The sequence below is a fragment of the Puma concolor genome, chromosome B1 (genome assembly GCF_028749965.1).
Source record: "Puma concolor isolate L17-30 chromosome B1, mPumCon1.1.hap2, whole genome shotgun sequence".
NCBI lineage: Eukaryota > Metazoa > Chordata > Mammalia > Carnivora > Felidae > Puma > Puma concolor.
This window is the reverse complement of record NC_141670.1, coordinates 203633698-203646614: the sequence shown is the minus strand read 5'-3', so window position 1 is coordinate 203646614 and position 12917 is coordinate 203633698.

Genomic DNA, 12917 nt, shown 5'->3' with positions numbered 1-12917 from the left:
CCTGTTCCCTTCGGCACCGTTTGGGTCGTGGGAGTTGGAGGCAACCTGGGCCTCCCTGGGGTCTGTGGTGGGTTAGACCAGGAAGCAGGGAGCAGTGAGAAGCAGCAGAGTAGATGCTGAGAGACTATACAGTGGCCAGACCACATATAAAAACAGAACTCTGACCTGCAGCCCACAGCAACCTGCTCAGGGAGCTGACCCCTGACCCACAGTGACCCATCCAAGGAGCCAGCCCCTTACCCACAATGACCTGTCCCCTTACCCACAGTGACACGCCCAGGGAGCTGACCCCTTACCTATAATGACCCATCCAGGGAACTGACCCCTTACCCACAGCAACCTGCCCAGGGAACTGGCCCCTTACCCACAGTGACCCGCCCAGGGAGCTGTAAGTCAGATCTGCAGGAAGTCAGATTGCTGTCTCTAATCACAGTCCGGGAACCCAAACAATGACCCTTGTGAACTTCGGCCAGAACTTGATCGATAACGGACAGCTTCCCTAATTTCTGTCCTGCTTCAGACTCCGGACCAACCCGAGAAAGCCACACCTGCTCCCCTGACCAGCCGCATGGACGCCCCCTTCCAGTGGGCCTCCCCAGCCTCCTGAGCAACCCCAGCCTCCCTGGCCTCCCCTCCCCGGCCTCCTCGGCCTCCCCTCTCCGGCCTCCCCCGCCTCCCCGGCCTCCCGTCTCCAGCCTCCCCAGCCTCCCCGGCCTCCCCAGCCTCCCCGGCCTCCCAGCCTCCCCAGCAGCCCCAGCTTCCCATCAGGCCCACCTGAGCCCCATTTCCTCCTCTGGGAAGCTCCCCAACTGCTCTGCCCGCCCCTGGGGCTCTGGCAAATGCAAGTGAGGGGGCCGACCCCCCTGCTCCAGCCAGTGCTGGGGAGACAGCTTTGCCTTTCTCTTTTGGGGGGGGGGGGGTCTTTGCTTATTTCTGCAATATACGGAATAATAGGGACAAAGCTTTAAAAACACGCAACTTAGTGAAAACCACGGACGGTAGGGGTCTCATCTCCTCGGTGTGAACCTTACCCAACCGTGGCCAGCCAGGCCCCAGGCTCGGGGGCAGATGCGGTTCTGGGACATCATTTCCAGCTTCCCGTCCAGAGCCCGTTCCTGCAGTTACCCGCCCCACCCCCCACCCCCCGCCACCCCCAACTCACTGCCACCACTCCTGCAGTCCAGCCTCAGAAAGGCCTGGGGCCCATGTGAGCCCGCGGGCCATCCACCTCCGAGGGTGCAGGTACCGTGAGGGTGAGGGTGCTGGGGCCGATCACCCCTGTTGAAGCTGAAGTGACAGGCTCTTTGGTTTCCCGCTTCTGGCCGTGGCGGTGCGGTTCCCCTGGATCTGGAACACATCCCAATCCTACCTCCTGCCCCTCCTCGCCTAGCAGCCCCGTCCTCACCCCCCAGAACTCAGCACACACAGCACTGTGGTGGGCGTGGAACCTGCAGCCACCTCAGCCCACGGCCCTTACTATCTGGGTTGTCACTGGTCACTTGTCCCGTCATACAGGTCAGGGGCCCCGTGATGGGTAATGGCGTCAACTCAGCTGGTTATATTCGTGCTCAGATGTGGGTATTGAAAGAGGGAGGGAAGGGGTAGGGAGAAGGGGGAGCGGAGGGGAGGAAGAAAACAGGGGAGGGGAGGGGAGTGGAAAAAGGAGATGGGGAGGGGAAAGAGGAGGAGAGGAAGAGAGGGAGGAGAGGTGGAGGGTGGGGAGAAAGGGAAGAGGAGAGGAGGGGGAGGAGAGAGGGGAGGGAGAAGGAAGAAGGGATGGGAAGGAGGAGAGAAGGAGAAAGGGGAGGGGAGGGGAAGGGAAAGGAGAGAGGAAGGGGGGAGGGGAGGGGAGGGGAAGTCATCCGACAGGTAGGCCACTGTGTGCCTCTCCGTCTTCCCTCTGAACCCCGGCTGGCTGGTTGGTCCCCAATTGCCCCCCGACCCTCCTTTGTGCCCCGTCCTGTGCAGAGACTGGACCTCATCGGAGGATCCCATCCCACCTCCCCGTCCTCGGCTTCCAGGTGGGCTCAGCCAGGGGGAGACAGGAGGCAGGAAAGCTGAGCGGGGGTTCGTCTGCCACCTCCCAACCTGCTGCAGACGGGGGTCACTGCGCCCCCCTCCCCTCTTCTGGAGCCTCGGCCACCACCCGCTCAGGTCCCGCCCTCCACCCCTGCAGGCGGTAGTGGCTCCCCGCCCTGTGCCTCACCTGCCCTGTGGGTCCCCCACCCCCGTACATGGGGCCTTCCTTAGTGCCCTTCCCGCCGTGCCCCTCTGGAGTGGGTCAAACAGTGGCCCCAAAGTGACAGGCCCACAGCCCGACCCCTGCAACCCGTGATTGTGACCTTCTTAGAAATGGGGTCTTTGCAGGGTTAGGGAACTCGAGATGACACCGTCCTGAGTTTAAGTCCCCGAATCCAACGCCTGGGAACCCTATACAAGAAGGGGGGTCTGAGACACAGACACACAGAGAAGGCCACTCCGTGATGGACGCAGAGACTGGACTGATGTGGTTGCAAGCCCAGGAGCGCCGAGGAAACTGCTGGAAACTGCTGGCAGCCAGGAGAGGGGCCTGGAACAGATCCTCCCTCAGAGCTTCCAGAATGAACGACTCTGTCAAGCCCTGGAGCTCAGACTTCCGGCTTCCTGAGTCGCAGGTGGATAAATTTCTGACCACCGGGTGTGGAAGAGAGCCCGCTGGCCTCCTCCGCACTGGGCCGTCGACCCAGGAGAAATCACAGCAGCATTCGGCATCCCCTGGGCTTGCTTTCCCCAAACTCTGCCACCTCCCGCAGGACAGAGGACAGACACAGGGACACACGGCTCAAAGGAACCTGTCTCTCCAGGGGGTGGGGCCACCGTGCCTGCCCAGCAGCAGCGAGGGGACCCGCGGGTCTGTCTCAGATTCCCGGGAGATAAGCCCACCTCATCCGTCCGCAAACCCTGCTGCAGCCGCCCTAGGGGAGCCCCAGAACCTCACGGCCAAGGCTGGACCGTCCAGCCACCTGCTGCTGGAGGGGCCATTCAGTGACTGTCAGCGCCCCAGGGCTGGGCTCCAAGCAGCTCGTGCAGGCACAGCCAGAACCCGGGGACCGGCGGTTCCAGGTCGGCACCAGGACACCCACCCCGGCGCCTCCAGGTCCCACTGAGCGCGAAGCTGCGTCAGGAGACACACACCGTAATCTGGCAAAAACGCTGTTCTGCGCGGAGGAAACGCAGCTGGTGCTCGTGACTCCGGCCAGATCCCGGCTCCGGCCTGCTCCACTCTGGTGCCTCCTTCCCCGTCACTCTGCCCTTTGGTCTGTCTTGGGTCAGCCCAGCCCACGGCAACAAGGGTCCCTGCTTAAACAACAGACTCCTACTTCTCACAGCTCTGGGGGCTGGGGGCTGAGATCAGGGTGGCGGGCGCCCGTTTCTGGGGGGGGGGGGGGCACTGCTGCAGGTGGGACGGCTGCCTTCGGGCTCTGTGCTCACTCGGTGGACAGCCAGCGAGCTCTGTCTCTCTTCTCATCAGGGCGCCCACCCCATGCGTCAGGGCCCCCCATGACCTCCTCTAAACTTCACCACCTTCGTAAAGGCCCCATCTCCAAATATAGCCACACCCGGGGCTTTGACACAGCAGCTGGGGGCACATTCGGCCCAGAGCAGGTGGCCCTTCTCCTCTGTGTTTAGCCAGTCCTGAGGCCTCTTGGGATTTCAACTTTTGCGTCCAGTCGAGTGCGCAGCAGGCCCTGGGGACGCGTACTGAGGGGCCCTGCGGCCAGCAGAAGCCTCTCCCTACCCCTGCCCCCAAAACCGGGCCTCACCTCCAGGGCATCCCAAATGCTAACCCAGCTGGTCCGCCCGACCAGACTAGGGCCTCAACCCTGGCACAGTAAGATTTGAACAAACGCTCACATGGTTTCCACCAGCCCAGAGATGACCCCAGGACCCCCGAAAGTGCCTGCCCGAGCAAGCTCAAGGCTGCCAAAGAACTGATGACAGGCTGCGTCCTGCAGCGAATTCACTAGAACTGACTGGCTTACACGGCAGCCCCGGGCAGGGCAGAGCGGGTGCTGTGAGACGCGGTGGGGCCGGCAGGGGCCGGGGGTCCCAGTGGGTGCGGAGGGCCAGGCCATGCGTGCCGTATGGCACAGGGACCATGGTGCACAGAGGTCCATGGGCACAGACACCAAGGCCCCGCATGCTGACCTTGCCTCTCCCCTGACAGACGCTGGCCCTGTTCCAAGGCTCTTCTCCCACCCAGACAAGCTGCCCTCCACACCACAGCCAGAAACCCTGACTGGCTCCAGAAAGGTCCAGAACGCCTCGGAGGGCAGCAGCACGCATGAGCCTTTGCAACAGGACCACACCGTGTCTACTGCCCCACCATGTGGGGTTCCCACGATGGCCGGGCGACGGTAATGCCCACAACTGCCTCTGTGGGCCTGGCTCCCCAAGGCCGGAACGCGTGTGAGAGCTGGGTGCCGAAAAGGGGGCAGGTTCAGAGGTTCAGAGCCCGACCCCAGGCCCGCATCCCCTGCGGAGCACGTCCACAGCCTTGTGTCTGGGCTTTGTCACACGCTGTGTGGCCTGGGTGGGCTGTTCGGCCTCTCAGAGCCACTCTGTGCACCGGGCCGCCAAGCCGGTGTGGACACACGTGGTCAGCGCAAATCAGTGCGCCTGGACCTAGGTGGACAGCATCTTTACCTTTCAAGGGACAGAGCCTGCTTCTCCCAAACCCGGGGGCCAGCTCTGGCTCACGGGGAAGGGGGTGGCCAGTGGGGTCACAGCTCTTTCCTCACAAACTGACCGTGTGGGTTTTGCTCAGGCCACCCTAACAAAGTTCCGCAGACTGGGGCGTGAACAACCCTCGCGGTCCCGGGGGCAGAACATCCACGATTGAGATGTCGGCCAAGTTGGTTCCCCCCCCCCCCACCCAGGAAGCCTCTCTTCTTACACGTGGCTGGCGTCTTCTCCCCGTGTCCTCGTGTGGCCGTCCCTCTGTGCGTGTCTGTGTCCTGATCTCTCATAAGGACACCAGTCAGATCGGATCAGGGTCCCCCCTAGTGACCTCATTTCACCTCAGTCACCTCTGTAAAGGCCCCGTCTCCAAACACATCACGTCTGAGGTCCTGGGGGTAAGGACCCCCACGTACAAATTTTAGGGGGGACACAATTCATCTCCTAACACTGAACATCTCAATTCGCTCAGCAGGGTGGGGACAGAAATGGGCATCCTATGACAGAGCGTGTGGCCATCAGCCCAGAATATTCTCGTGGTAGAGAAGGCTCATGCCCGTCGATAACCATGCCTCTCCCCTCTCTGGGCAAAGAAGCAACAGGGCAGGGCTGGGCGCCTGGGTTCTGGGGACACACCACTCGCCTGGCCAAAGAACGCCCCAGCAGGGTCCACCCTCCCCACCCCCTCCATCCTTCGTCCAGAGCCCAGATCCTGGGCCACTGCCTGGAGAGCACCCAGCCAGGAACTCCCACAGTGGACTTTACTTACTGAACCCGCTGAGATGTGGGAATTTTACCGCAGCACATTCTTGCGCTGCTGACCCTAATGCCGTCCTACACGTCCACGGGTCCCTCACTCGTTCAGCAACCTTGCCCTCAGCGGTGCTGACGGGCCCGACACCGCTGACCTCATGCAAAGCCATCCATCCATCAGCTCGGCCGAAACTCCTCTCGCCCTCCAAACAAATGCTTCCTGAGTGCCGACGACGGGCCAGGCTCTGCGGCTACAGCCATTCACAGATCGGCTCACAGATCAGCAACCAAGAGAAGTAAACGGACGAGGACACAAGGTGTGTCTGGGCCCATCACAGAGGGCAGCTCGGGAAGAGCCCTGCCCGGGCCCTGGCTTCAGGGGAGCTCCCGAAATGCACTGGTCAACAAGGCAGACTCCAGATCCGGGCAGACCCGGTTTGAAACCTCGGCTCTTCAGCTGAGACCTACATCAACTCACTTAACCCTCTGAGCCTCGGTTTCCTCACCTGTATAATGGGGCCCAAAGTCACACCAATCCTGTGGGGTGCGTGAGTGTCAAAGGAGAGGACTATAAAGTGCTTGGAAGGCACGGCTCCTGGCCGGGGAAAGAGGGCAGGAAAGCCCAGCAAGCACCGTCCTAGTAGGAAGGTGAACCAGAAAAAGGAGCATCGTGTGCAAAGGCCCAGAGGCGAGAGAGAAGGGCGGCACCCTCCAGACCGCGGGGGCTGATCCGACGGGAGCAGGGGCGCGCGGGTGAGTGACAAAGACAGTCCTTCAGAGTCAAGACAGGACGTGGCCCTTCTGAGTGCAACAGGGTTTTGAACGGACGTGACAGAGTCAGGTCACTTCCGCTTAAGTGTGAAGGACACCCTGGGATATGAGAGGCCCGTGATCAGGCATGAGACGGTGGATACCCGGGCCCGGCAGGCACAGGGGGAGATGCTGCAGAGACACGAGCCACGTGAGAGACAGAAACAGCAGGAACAGACCCCCGCCAAGCCGGGTGCGGGGAGGCCCAGGGGGAGCAGAAGCACTGGCACCCCCCCCCCTTCATCATCCAGGGCATCGGGAGGCACAGCCTCGGCCTGGCAGAGCGCTCAGGCTGACACACGAGGTCGCCACCGGCCACGGACGTGGGGGGCCCCGCCGAGCCCGCGGCGGCTGGCTCTCGCCTCCCCGCACACAAATGAACATATTCAGTCTCCATCTGGGGCAGGAAAGGGGGAGGGTTGCCACCCACAAGAGAGATGGAAGGACCTCTCTGAGAGACAGACGTGATCAACAAACAGCCAGGGGCTTTGATTCACGAGGGAAGATGAAAAAACCTGCATCTGGATAGCTGGGGCGGGGGGGGGGTGAAAGGGTCAGAACTGAGGCACGAGCACAGAGGAACACGAGGGCCCAGAAGCTCCGCTTGGGGCTGACCTCTGGGCTGAAGCCAGCTAACAGGTGAGCACGCAGTTTGAAAGGAAAGGAACTTTCCAACACCAAGAGGGGCTTTCCTGCCAGCTCGCGGGGAGTCACCCCCAAGGCGCAGAGACAAGTGCCCCCGCTCGGGACGTTCGATCAGCACGAGCACTGGCCGTGCACTTTCCGGGGGGGCAAGTCAGGCCCGTGGTGTCCGGGGAGGTGGGAGGGGGTACAGGACGCAGGTCCTGATGGAGGCGACAGGTGGTCCTGTGACCCGACCCTCAAAAAGGTCTGTAGCGGTCAGGGTCCTCCAGAGAAAGAGAACCAGTAGGCTGCGAGCATGGGTGTGTGCATGGAGAGAAAAAGATTGATTCTAGGAGTTGGCTCATGGGATGGTGGGGGCTGACAAGTCCAAAGTGAAGATGGGTGGACGGGAGACCCAGAGGAGGGTGGGTGTGGCCGCTTGAGTCCCAAGGCCACCTGATGGCAGAACTCCCCCTTCCTCCAGGGACCGCTGTCTTTTTTTGCCAAAGCCTTCGATGGATTGGGTGAGGCCCACCACCCTTATGAAGGAATCGTCAGCTTTACCGAAAGTCTGCTGCTTTAAATGTTAATTCGTTTCTTAAATATCGTCACAACAACATCTAGACTGGTGCCTGACCAAGTCTCTGGGCGTCGCGGCCCAGTTAGGTTAACGGACAACATTAACCATCGCGGGGTCCCTGTCCGTGCACATTTGTTCTCAAGGTCCCCCGTGCGCCTGGTCCTGGGTAGGGGACGCGGTGGCAGAGAACACAGTCCCTGCCCCCACAGAGCTCCTGACGTGACACGGGCCTTGGGTCAGCAGACAGCCCCTTCTCCCTGACCCAATGAGAGCCTGGACGCAGGGTCGAGCCGCTCCTCGCTGAAAACGTGGCCCTCGTCAGGATCGGGCCGTGAGGGAGGAGGGGGCTTGCTCACACTCCCCTCGGGGTTAGACTCACTCACAGAGTCCCAGAGTCCCAGGGGAGTCACAGGCCCCCCACACCCACCCCGCCGGCTGGGTGTGGTCCAGGCCGCCATCTCGCTCTCCGTGCCCGTGGACAGACCCTAAAGAGCCTGAATGGCAGTTGCCGTGTGCCGGGCAGCATCCTAAGTCCCATACAGACCATCCATTGAATCCTCTCAGCAATACGACGCCCATTTCACAGGTAAGTAAACCGAGGTAGAGAGGCAAAGTTGCCCAGGGTCACAGCAGCGGCCCAGCCAGGATTTGGACACAGGCTGTCTGGCGCTCAGTCCCAACCCCACACACTACCTTTCAAAAGGAAAGAGGACAGGACTGAGAACACCCACTCATCGTCCGGGGCTCACCCCTACTCCCTGGGGGCCATAAAAGAGGGCTGGTGAAGGGGCCTTGCCGTGAGTCCAGCATAGGGCTGCCAAATAAAATACAGGACGTCTGCTTAAATCTGAGTTTCACGGGGCACCTGAGTGGCTCTGTCAGTTAAGCGTCCAACTTCGGCTCAGGTCATGATCTCGCAGTCTGTGAGTTCGAGCCCCGCGTCAGGCTCTGTGCTGACAGCTCGGAGCCTGGAGCCTGCTTCAGATTCTGTGTCTCCCTCTCTCTCTGCCCCTCCCCTGCTCATGCTCTGTCTCTCTCTGTCTCAGAAATAAATAAACGTTAAAAAAAATTTTTTTTTTAAATCTGAGTTTCAGGTAGGCAACAAGTTAATTTTTTTAGCATGAGTATATCCCAAATAGTGCATGGGACATACTCATACCGAAATCCCACAATTCCGTTTACCTGAAATCTGAATTGAACTGAAGTCCTGTGTTTCTATTCACTAAATCTCTGACCCCTGTCCGCCAGGATCCCTCTGTGGGGACACAGACGGCATATGGACTGTGCCCCCGCCCCACCGTGAAACACCAATGTCACAGTGTGCGTGTGCAGAGTCTCTGATGGAAGGGAAGGTCATCGGGGAAAGGGTCCCAGGGGGTGGCTCGTCACCCATCACCCTCCCCATGTGAGTGCTATGACACAGACGGGTTCACGAGGGGCACCGCAGACCACAGCCAGGTGACGAGACAAGGGGGACCCACCTCAGGCTCTGAGAGGCCACGAAGCCAGCTCAGCCGGTCAGTGAGGAGGACCACAGGGGGGCTCCCACAGGGAGTGACATCGGAGCCGGTGCGCCGACCCTGGAGGACCCGGGGGCCCACGCAGCAGAGGGGCCGGGCTAGAGACTGGAGGGACCCTGGCGCGTGACATGGCTGACCCTCAGTTTCCTCCCCTGTAAAATGGGAGCAGCGATCCCTCCTTGCAGGGGAGCAAGGCACGTGCCTGGCCTGGGGGAGCCTCCGTCTTCATGCTGCGGAACCTGCCCTGTGACGGGGGTGACGGGAGCGCGGGCAAAGGCCCCTGCTCTCCTCCTGGGCCAGGGCTGCGTTGCCAGTGGCAGAGGGGGTTGCCAGAAGGGTCTCCCTCGGGAGGCGGGTGCTCGGGGCACAGCACAGGCAGGAATAGGAGGGTCGGGGGCTTGCAGGTGGGAGACCCGCAGGGACGGGGTGGGCTCCAGGTGCGGGAGAGAAAGCCCGGCCCAGCAGGCAGACCTGGGCACCAGTAGGGAACGGCCAGTCCGGGAGAAGCTGGGCTCAGGCGTGTCGGCCACAGGGGGCAGGTCACCTGATGGCTCTCTCTCCCTAACACTGGGTTTAGACCCCAGCTCTGCCACTTACTGGGTATGTGATGTCTGGCAAATCGCTGAACTGCTCTGGGCCTCGGTGTCCTCGCCTGTAAATGGGACAGTAACAGTGCCAACCAGGAGAGATGTCACGTAGCTCAAAGGAGATCCACACACGCCGGCACTTGAGACCTCGCTGGAAATGAGCGACCTCTCCTGCTGCGTGACCAGGCTGCCCTGACACCGCTCTTTTCCTAAAGAAGACCTAAATGGTATATTGGCGGAAATACACGGTGGTAAGTCTCACCAGCTGGGGACCTGCCTGACCACGTGCGGGTCTATTTCTTCTGGATGTTTTCAATTCGTAATTTTTCCACACACACACATCACGTGGTATGCATAATCTTGCCTTTTGCTTTTCTCACTTAAAAGGTAACCATAAGCATTTCACCCTCTTATTAAAAGTTTTCATCACCAGCATTTTTGTTAAGAGGATACAAAATCTTTTAACAGGTCGATACAGAAGAACTCATTATCCTCAATTTCTGGATTTTTACTCTCGTAAATGATTCTGATAAACATCTCATCTATTTACCTCTTTGTCCAAATTCTTTTTCCCGCCTCCAGTCCCCAAAGTGGAATTCCTAAGACAACTGAAAGGCTCTTGACAAAAAGGGGTAAGTCACTTCCCAAATTTGCTGAAATTCAGCTGCCTAAAAGCCAGGCGGTGGCCGTGCCCACGGAGCTCCACGTGGGACCTCGGGACCGAGGTGTGGACACGTTTCAGGGGCTGCTCACAGCCCTAGTCTCCAACTCCATTCTCAGTGTTCCCTCAACTCTGACACCCAAGAAGCCACAGTTGTGGAAACTTCTGGTGGAAACTTCTGGTCACAGGCCGAACAAGATGGCAGGTGACGTAAAGCATAATTCTGCAACTTGCTCCTTCCCAAATGTTGTGTCAGACCAAAGTAAAACACAAAACAAAACAATACAACAGCTCTTCTGAGGCCTCTTAAAAGCCCTGACAGGGCCTGCATCACCTGCACTAACAATACCATTTCCCCAATTTCTCTCTTCTAGAAAATGGACTTATCTCCTGGGGCCAGGAAGAACATGGATGCTCTTAATTCCTGGGATCACGTGGTCATGAAAATGCCCTATGTCAAAACTTGCAAAGTACGACAAAAGTTGTTCTTAGAGGGGGGCGCCTGGGGGGGCTCAGTCGGTTAAGTGTTCACCTTCAGCTCGGGTCATGATCTCACGGTTTGTGGGTTCGAGCCCCGCGTTGGGCTCTGTGTTGCCAGCTCGGAGCCCGGAGTCTGCTTCGGATTCCGTGTCTCCCTCTCTCTCTGCCCCTCCCCCACTCACACTCTGTCTCTCTCTCTCTCTCTCTCTCTCTCTCTCAAAAAATAAACATTTTTTAAAATTTCAAAAAATAACATACCTACATAGAAAACCCAAAAGAGATCTACAATCACATAAATTATTAGAAGCACTAAAAGAATTCAAAACCATTTTTGGGCTTAAGCTCTACTTAGAAATATCACAATTACATTTTTATACACCAGCAATAAGCAGGAAATGTAACTTTGAAAAGATACCATGCATAGTATCAACAAAAAATATTAACTACCTAGAAGTAACTCTAATAAACATGCACAAGACTTTTCTAAAAAAGTATCCTTAACTAAGATATCACACACACACACACACACACACACAGTTAAGCTCACCCTTCTTAGTGCACGGTTGTACAAATTTTAACAAATACATGTGGTCACGTGACCACTACTAGTCAAGATAAAGAGCATCTCCAACAGCCCAAGTAGTTCCCTTGCGTCCCTGAAGCTGTCATCTTGGGCCCCAGCGTCCTGAACACCCAGTGGAACGTGTATGATACTTAGGAAAATACCATCCTATACCAAGGGCTGAGCTAGGGGGTAGGGTCCACGGTCACAGAGGACAGGATAGCGAGGAGATGTCCCCATAATGTGACCCTACTGGATAAAAACTAACACAGGTCCTCAGGCACAGAGAAATTAGGACGTTTTTGTACAGTGGGGTCAACGACCTTCCCCACACCCATAGGTTTCTCCAACCCAGAGCCCTGATGCACAGAGAGGTTATGTATCCAGAGTCACACAGCACATGGGTGGCAAAAGTCTCAAGCCTCCTGCCCCTCTGCAAACACTCTCTCCCCACCATAAACTCTTCTTCCCGTCTTTCTCTTCAGCCCAGCGCCTTGGAAGCAGACGGAGGGTAATGAGCGAGGGGAGGTGAAAGCTGAAATTCACATGAGCACTTAAGAATGACTTTTCAACGGTTCAGTGACATAAGGCCTCCAATGGCAAATCTAAACTCTATCAGACAAGACAGTACAGGGGAGCGAGTCCATGGTGGCTAGAGTGAGGGGAAACGGGGCGGATGGGAAGGCCCGGGGCCTGGGGAGGTGCTGGGGTGGGCACCTGCGGGCCTCAGTCCCAGGCTCCGCCAACCAAGGCATTTGCATCCCCAATAGCAGGGATGCCTGGTTCCCAGCCCACTCCACCTGGGATCCGGATGGTCCCCAGGGGAATAGAGGACTCCATGCCCAGTGCTCCGCAGGGCCTCAGCGCCAGGTGGCCGGCAGCTGGGCCTGTCCCAGAGGAGCCCCAGAGGGCAAGGGCCAACCCCACTCACACTGTGTGCCCTGCAGCCAGTGAGGCAGTGGTGGGGCATGAGGGTTAAGTGTGTCACTGGTGGGGACTGGGCACCCCGAGGCCTCCACGCAGGGAACTTTCCACTGTCTCCTCCTAGGACGGCCGTCCCTCCACAGGTCAGCCTGTCAGGCTTCTATCTGTGCTCTGACTCCTCTGTGCTCCCTGGGGATCCTACAGCACTGCGTGGTGACGGCCAGACTCCTTTGGTCTCCCCAGCTAGATCGCAAACATCCCCAAGGCACGAGACAGCTGGCAAACCCCGTCTTCCCCACTTCCTCGCTGTGTGACCTTGAGCAAGTCTCTTAACACCCCTGTGCCTGTTTCCTCATTCATAAAATGGGGCTAGTGACAGCACCTTGCTTATATGCACTTGACTTCAGAAGATTAACGGAATGGATAAATGACATGTCCCCAGTGCCCAGGGATTCAGAAACACCTGCTAAGTGACTGCCTGGGGGAGGGCCTCTCCTCTGTCACCCCGACACGGCTTCTGTCTAGTACTAAAGCAGTGATGCGGAGTCTGAGGAGCACAGACCACAGACCGGGCTGCCTGGGTTCAAACCTCAGCACCCCTGACTCCTTGCTGTGTGACATCGGGAGGCCCCTCAACCTCTCTGTTTCTCTGCATGCTCATGCCTGCCCCGTAGAACTGTCGGGGAGGAAACAGATG